Genomic DNA, 7,544 nt, shown 5'->3' with positions numbered 1-7,544 from the left:
CAAGACTAGATGGCTCCAGGATATTCTCGGCGCGCCCGCTGGCCCTCTCGGGCAGGGGAGCCCCGAACCCGGCAGGAGGACGGAGACGCGAGCGGCGGCGCCTCGGCCCTGGGCTGTTTAGGTAATTCGCAAAGTCCCAACAATCATCCCCCTCTCCCAGAAGCTGGTTTGTGTGCAGTGGTTACAGAGGCGGCGAAAACACGGTTCCGCGCTTTCTTCTTCTCAAGGCACTGTTTGCAGCGGCATAATTCGGGGAGGCGCGGTCCTTCCCGCAGAGCCGTCGCGCACTCGGCCTTTCGCGAGGATTTGCCTGGGCTCGGCCGCCTCGCTCTCCCCTGCGCTTCCATGACCTTCTGAGAGCGGCCTCACCACCGGAGGCTCGGAGGAAGCACCACCCTCGGCGTCCGGGGCCCGTCGCGCGGCCGCGTTCCTCCGACTCCTTGGAGCACCCCTGCGGGCGCGCGGGCGCGCGGGCGGGGATCGGCGGGGGCGCGCGGGTTGGGGCGGGGCCGGGGCCGGGGGCAGGGGCGGGTCAGGGGCGGGGCCAGGCCCGCTGCGCCCCCAGCCGAGCGGCGTGCAGGCGCCGCCCCCGCGCGCCGCAGTCCCGGCTGGAGCGACTCGGCAGTGGCGGTGGCCGTTACCGTTGCCTCTGGGAGGCTCTGGCGGCCCGCGGGGTTCGCAGAGCGCAGCGGGCCGCCCTTCGCCCGTGGCCGCCTCGAGCAGCCTCGCGCCGGCACAGGAGAGGCGAGACGGCGGCTGCGGAGGCGGCGGCGCATTGTGCCCGGCCCCCTCCTTGGCGGCTCCTGCCCCCGGGCGGCTGCGGGCTCTGGGCAGCCCCGGGGCGGCGGCCGAGGCTACAGAGCCAGCGGCAGGGGATGGCAAGATAGCGGCGCGGGAGCGTACCGTGAGTCCTGGGGGTGGGTGGGCGCGGCGCGGAGCAGGGGAGCCGCGGAGTCCCGAGCGGGGTCCCCAGGGGCGGCCCGGGCGGGGTGGGGCAGCGCTCCCGGCTCTGCGGAGCGTCCTAGGGGAGTGACCCCGGAGAGCGCCGCTCCGGGTCCCGCCGCTCTCCGCGCGCCCTTGGGTCACCCTCGTGTCCCGGGGGACGCGGACTCCAGCGCCCAGAACTTCTGCCCCACGCAGGGCAGTGAGTTCTGAGGCCAGAGGTTACCTGGGGGATGGGAGGGAGCTTGAAATGTTTTTTTCTTTGGAGAGGTGACCTGCCAGGTGATTTCGTGCCCCTGTGCTTCATTTCCTCTTCAAACCTGTTCCTCGTCCTTTCTGTATCCGTAGTGCATTTGACTTACCTGTATTTTTATGCGCTAACTTCCGAAGATGGTGTACTGGTTAAACCCAAAGTTAAAGTGTTGGAGGTCAAAGTGAGGCTTTGTGAAAGATGCCATTTCTGTTATGTTGTGTAAAAGCACAAAGCTGGATTCAGGAGTTCTGAGCAACACAAAACTGCACATCACGTGTTCTGAATTTACATGATTAATCTGAATTAATGTGATTTTGCCCCCCACCCCCCACATTCCGCTACCAAAAATATATGAGGTCTTTTATTTGCAGTTGGGTATCTTTGGGTTCCTTTTTGAATGTGTTTAATGCAGTCAAATATTGTTATAACCTGTATTGTTAGTGAGTGGCATTTATATGGAAATCGGTTCTTTGCATTTCTTTTTATGTGTCTTTAAAAGATACATTCTTTCAACAGAAAGCTTTCAGTTTAAAGTTTGCCTTCCGATTCGTGTTCAGTTTCAGATTAGTTTTGAATTTTAAAAAGTATTTGCTTGAAGTAAGATTAATGTGATATAGTAGTATCGTTTAGGCAGGGGTCCAGAAATGGTACAGAAATTAAATTTAAGGCAAACCTTTCCTTTTCACAAGTGGAAAAACCAAGGAGTTTTTTCAGCGCGAATGCTACTTGCCCTCCCCCTTACATGATTGTTTTGCCACAGATCTGAAATTACATTTCACTATTACCAGAGAGTTTCTTGTCTAAGCCTGGCAGAGAAAAGGAAGCCTAAGTATAATGTGTTTTTTAAAAACATGAGACCGTCCTTTTACTTGTTTTTTACGTTGACTTTCTGCTTTATAGTCGGCGGCAACTGTTCATTTGGAAACTGCATTAGGGAGTTAGTTGCAAGCTCAATTTAAATATATGATGTGTTCTCAAGGTGATCTGAGCAGCTATTTCCTCTTCAAGAATTGAATTGAGACTTCTTTGCTTTGTAATAGGTGAGTGAGATCACTAGCAAGTCTCTTGATTAGTGGAGACTTATATGCTCTTCTGGGGAATGAGAATCAGGGCTCTGCTGTTGATGGAGCAAAACTTTTGTGATTTTTGAAAAATTTGCTTCTGAATGGTCATCCTTGACAAATGTGTTGGTAATAATGTGCATTATTCTTATGATAATTATGCAGCAGGTAATCTATTCACACTGGAGAAGATTCAATAGATATAAAAGATGCGGAGTAGAGAGTATACCTCTCTCCCATCATGTTCCACAGCTACTGGCTCCTTGAGTATGTCTTTCCAGACATAGCCTATGCTCATGTAAACATTTTGTACGTGTTCTTTTTGTTTGTATTCCTAAAGATGAGGACCCATTGTATACTCTGCACCAGCTCCCCACTTCCCTCCCCAGAGTACTAAATCATGGCAGTATCCATTGGTATCTAAGAGAGCCTGCCTCATTCTCTGACAGCTGCTGAGTACTCCATTAGGGATGGACCATAATTTATTTAATCTCTTTATTGTGATATATGTAGGTTGTTTCTAATAATTTGCTATGAAATTGTAAAGCATTAGTTTTTGAGGTTTTTAAGTGGATTTGGTTATTCCCAAAGGCCTAAAGGCAGTAGTCATTTGTTTCTTTATATCACCTTCCAGGAAATAAATGTGCCTTCTCCCCAGCATACACTGTTTGCTTCTATATAACTTCACAGTAATCCATAAGAGTCTTTGGCATCTTTGCTGTGAAGTGGGAGCCATGATGGTTAGTAACTAAAGTCATTATTCCTTGGGTAATAACTTGGCTCTTTGTTTAACAAAAGAAAAGAAGGAACAGATACACATTTTAAAGAATAATCTGTAGGAAAAATTCTTAAGTGTTTAAATATTTTTGAACATAGAGAGGCAGCTTGTACCTTTGATTAAATTGAAGATGAGGGTAGTTTATGTTTCATAAAATTCGGTTGCCATTAGGCACTCAAATCCCTGCCTTCTGTAGATTATCACCAGTATCTTATATTTTAATGTTAGTATAATATGGTTACAAATTTTACAGTTTATGATGGGATTAATAACTTTTAAGGGGATGGATGCTTTTAAAAAATATTTAGCTCTTGCTTTTCTTTAAAATGAAAAAATTGGGGTCTCTTGTCAGCATGCTCTTGAAAAAGAATAAATTGTAAAAGTAATGCTAATGCTAGAAATTGAGCCTAATACAGTATAAAGCTTGAACATCAGCCAATGTTGAGCTTCAGTATTTTCATTATGCTTATTTTTGAGGGCTATTTTTTAGGACTAGTGTAAGCTATCATAATCTTTTAAAATATATACATACGTATAATATAGATATATAGTTTAAATGGTCCAAACCCCTCTTAGAATTTAAGGCATTCTCTTGCCTTTTATTTGGTACTGTTGTGATACAAAACTGCTAACGTTGTCTATATTTGTTCTGAAATAGGTATTTATTGGGCATCTGTTAATATTCCAGACAACTTTCTAGGGACTAAATTATGGCACTGCACAGGACAGAGGACAGACAGACCCTGCTGTAATCTCAGCGAAGAAGATGGATAAGAAGCAAAGATGCAATAAGTGATGGTGACTAGATAGTGCTAAGTGCTGCGAAAGCAAGCAAACAGGGTTGCCTGGTAGAATGGGACAGGATGTGGGCTGCTGTTTTACATCAAGTGGCCTGAGAAGCCTCTGTGGGGTAGAGGGGTCTGAGCTGAGAGTTGAGTGAGGGGGAAGAAGCCTATGATTTTGGAGATCTGAAAGAAGAGTGGCTTAGGCAGAGGGAAGGGCAAGTGCAAAGGCCCTGGAGCAGGACTGAGCCTTGCATACCTGAGGGACAGAGGACCGCCTCTGTGGCTGGAGTTGGTGAAAGGAAAGGAGAGAGCTGCAAGCAGAAGAGTGGGCTGGGGTTGGTGCCCATATGTGTTGCATGTCAAGAAATGTTTACAGATGTGGGAAAGATGTGAGTGGTGGAGGTCCTCTATAGGCTGGAAGCTCCAGGGGGCTAGCAACACATCTGCTTGTTACCCATTGCATTTGCAGCACCAGGAACCACCTTCATCACATAGTGGGCTATGAATAGTTATTGAGTAAATGAATAATTACGAAATAATCTTACCTGCTTTTGGTCAAAATACTTAGATTCGGGAGTCTTAGTTTTCCAGCTTGGCTCTGGCCTTTGACATCAGCCAATCGGTTATACTGTTATCATTTTTCTTTCAAAGTATCACTTTTGTAAAACTATTGCTTTAAGTCAATTACACTTGACTGCTCCTCCATGAAATTCAAGTGTAAAACCTTAAAAACAAACCTTTTCAGTAAATTATAGTGATTTATGAGAGATTTTCAGAAAGGTGAGCATTTTTATCTTTTATTTCCGTGGAATAGCCATTTGTATAAGTGTTAAGAGTTCAAAGATGCCTCTTGTGTGTGGGTGTGTGTATTGAATGTTTTAATTCTTTGGGCCAGATGACAGACTAATGAGTAGATAAAATATATGTAGGTACTTTTATTCTCACAGGAGGAATGTGTGCCTGCCCTATAGGGAATATCAATAATTTGTGGCATTTCCTTTTCCCAACTTCTAATCTGTCATTCTAAATATTAATTGAAAACTTGGGAAATGAGTTTTATGCCAAGCAATTGTTATAGATGTCTAATAAGAATCTACATCTTTCTCCTGATTGTGACTTTTGGACTCCTGTTCCATATTAGAAGTGTTGTGATCTTCCAGAATGATGGTTTTTAACTTTTTTATTTCCTATCTTAATCAATTAATAACTTAGCATAATAAGCTGTTCCTACTTATGACAATTTTATTTCCAACTGTTTCTCTTAAGTTCTGTGCAAATTATATGTAAAGGAGGGTTCTTTAGGTCCTTAGTCTTCAGTAAAGAAGCCTGTGTCCTTTTGTCCTGATATAGCAAAAGCTCTTCAGTAAAAGAGCAGAAACACCTACCAGTTGGGGTAAATTTAGAGGCTTAGATGCCCGAGTTAAAGTACTTTTACCAATTCCTTTACCTTTCCTTTTGTGAAATATGGGAATTGCAAATTTGTCTTACGTTGTCTAAAATGACAACACATGCATTCTTATAGGATGTTGCTGCTGATACTGCTCAGGTGAGCAAAGCTGTGTGTTTGGGAGATACTATTCTATGCTTTCATGTTGGAAGTTGAAGAAAAACTTCTGGTAGGTGGATTTTTTCTATACTTTTGCACAGAGGTGAAAATCTTGGCTTCCAATCATTCTTCTGGTTTGTAAGGCAGATACAGAGAAAGAATTGGAATCATTGTATATATGCTATATTACTGAGCGGCAGTATCCTTAGAGGCCACAAGGCGGTGATATCACTACCTAAAGTGTATGTGTGGTGCTCTTCCAGAGAATGCCTTGGAATACTGAGGCCTCTTGCAATACCTTCTTTTAACTTCTCCCCAAAGTGGGCTTCTCCAAAGACACCCTGAATCCGAGGACTGTTGAATTGTGGAACATCTGGTGGAAAATAGCAAGAGGTGACAGAAATGCTAATGGGGCAGTGAGATGTAGACTTCAGGCAGAATTGTTGTACCTGTTGAGTTGGAGGTAAGGTGAGTGGGAGAGAGATGAGAATCGCCACCAGGACTTTAGGCTGCAGCCCCTGAGGACACCCGAGTGCCACAATAAGCACTAAGGCGCCTGCTGCATGGGGGCAGGGTGCCAACTGTTTCCATGCAACAGGCCTGGAGACCCACAGCCGTGCCATGCTTCATGCCTTAGTGTTTATAGTGCAGTACAAAGGTGAAGGAGGCAAGACCATTGCAAAAACATCTCCATAGAAACAGTTAGTTAGGAGCATACATTTTCTTCTTACTGGAACTTCATCCTACATTTATTCCTTGAAGTTGCCTGGATCACCACAATTTTACTGTAAATGTAAAATTGTTCTTTTGGGAGAGTCTGATTTTGTGGAAAAACTATTTAGAGCTTAAAATGCAAAGCTCTTACGAATAATAGAAAATTAAGCACTTAAACAAAAATCAAGTAAAGTAGATAACTTGATTGAAAGCTGGAAGGCCCTTCAGATCCATTTGGTCAGCTTCTTAAGATAAAGAAACTTAGACCCAGTGGTGGTGTTATAATTTGCCAAAGAATCCAGGAGTCCTGATTGGCAGTGTAACCATGATCTTCGGACTCTTAAGTGCAGGGTTCTGAACTCCTCTCTAGAACCAACAGCTCCTCAAGGGCAGGAACTTTTGTGAGATTTACCACCGTGTCCCTAGCATTAGAACAGTGCCTAGTCACTGGCCATCAGAGAAATGCAAATCAAAACCACAATGAGATACCATCTCACACCAGTTAGAATGGCAATCATTAAAAAGTCAGGAAACAACAGGTGCTGGAGAGGATGTGGAGAAATAGGAACACTTTTACACTGTTGGTGGGACTGTAAACTAGTTCAACCCTTGTGGAAGTCAGTGTGGCGATTCCTCAGGGATCTAGAACTAGAAATTCCATTCGACCCAGCCATTGCATTACTGGGTATATACCCAAAGGACTATAAATCATGCTGCTATAAAGACACATGCACACGTATGTTTATTGCCGCATTATTCACAATAGCAAAGACTTGGAACCAACCCAAATGTCCAACAATGATAGACTGGATTAAGAAAATGTGGCACATATACACCATGGAATACTACGCAGCCATAAAAAATGATGAGTTCACGTCCTTTGTAGGGACATGGATGAAATTGGAAATCATCATTCTCAGTAAACTATCGCAAGAACAAAAAACCAAACACCGCATATTCTCACTCATAGGTGGGAATTGAACAATGAGAACACATGGACACAGGAAGGGGAACATCACACTCTGGGGACTGTTGTGGGGTGGGGGGAGGGGGGAGGGATAGCATTGGGAGATATACCTAATGCTAGATGACGAGTTGGTGGGTGCAGCGCACTAGCATGGCACATGTATACATATGTAACTTACCTGCACATTGTGCACATGTACCATAAAACCTAAAGTATAATAATAATAATAATAATAAAAGAAAAAAAAAAAAAAAAAAAAAGAGCCAGCATTATAAAATGGGCTTAGAACTGCCTTTCTAACCCTGGTTCTATCACTTGCCATGAGCTGTGTGACCTTGAGGAAATTCCTGAACTCAAAAAAGCCTCAATTTCCTAGTATATAAAATGTATAGAATATGTGGATTGGATTATGTCATATATATAAGTCCCTGAGAACAGTGTATTGGAATAGTAGACATCCAATAAAGGCATATTTTAATACTTGGTTCACAAAAAAAA

At 44.3% G+C, this 7,544-nt stretch overlaps 1 protein-coding gene across 4 annotated transcripts in view; it reads left to right on the top strand.

Moving 5' to 3' along the window:
* Window positions 1-40: 40 nt before the first annotated feature.
* The window catches only part of LIFR (LIF receptor subunit alpha), an 83,306-nt gene continuing 75,802 nt past the window's right edge, over window positions 41-7,544 (top strand). The window contains exons 1-2 of one of the 4 annotated variants that reach the window (XM_009240659.4): window positions 603-904; window positions 2,096-2,235. The gene's annotated coding sequence lies outside the window, so the exon portion shown is untranslated. Of the gene's footprint in view, window positions 122-602; window positions 918-2,095; window positions 2,236-7,544 lie in introns of those variants that run through there. The other 3 variants (XM_054555500.2, XM_002815509.5, XM_009240660.4) reach the window with 3 other exon arrangements.

The sequence above is a fragment of the Pongo abelii genome, chromosome 4 (genome assembly GCF_028885655.2).
Source record: "Pongo abelii isolate AG06213 chromosome 4, NHGRI_mPonAbe1-v2.0_pri, whole genome shotgun sequence".
Classification (NCBI taxonomy): domain Eukaryota; kingdom Metazoa; phylum Chordata; class Mammalia; order Primates; family Hominidae; genus Pongo; species Pongo abelii.
The sequence above is the reverse complement of the archived record's forward strand: the minus strand, read 5'-3'. Positions and strand labels throughout refer to the sequence as shown.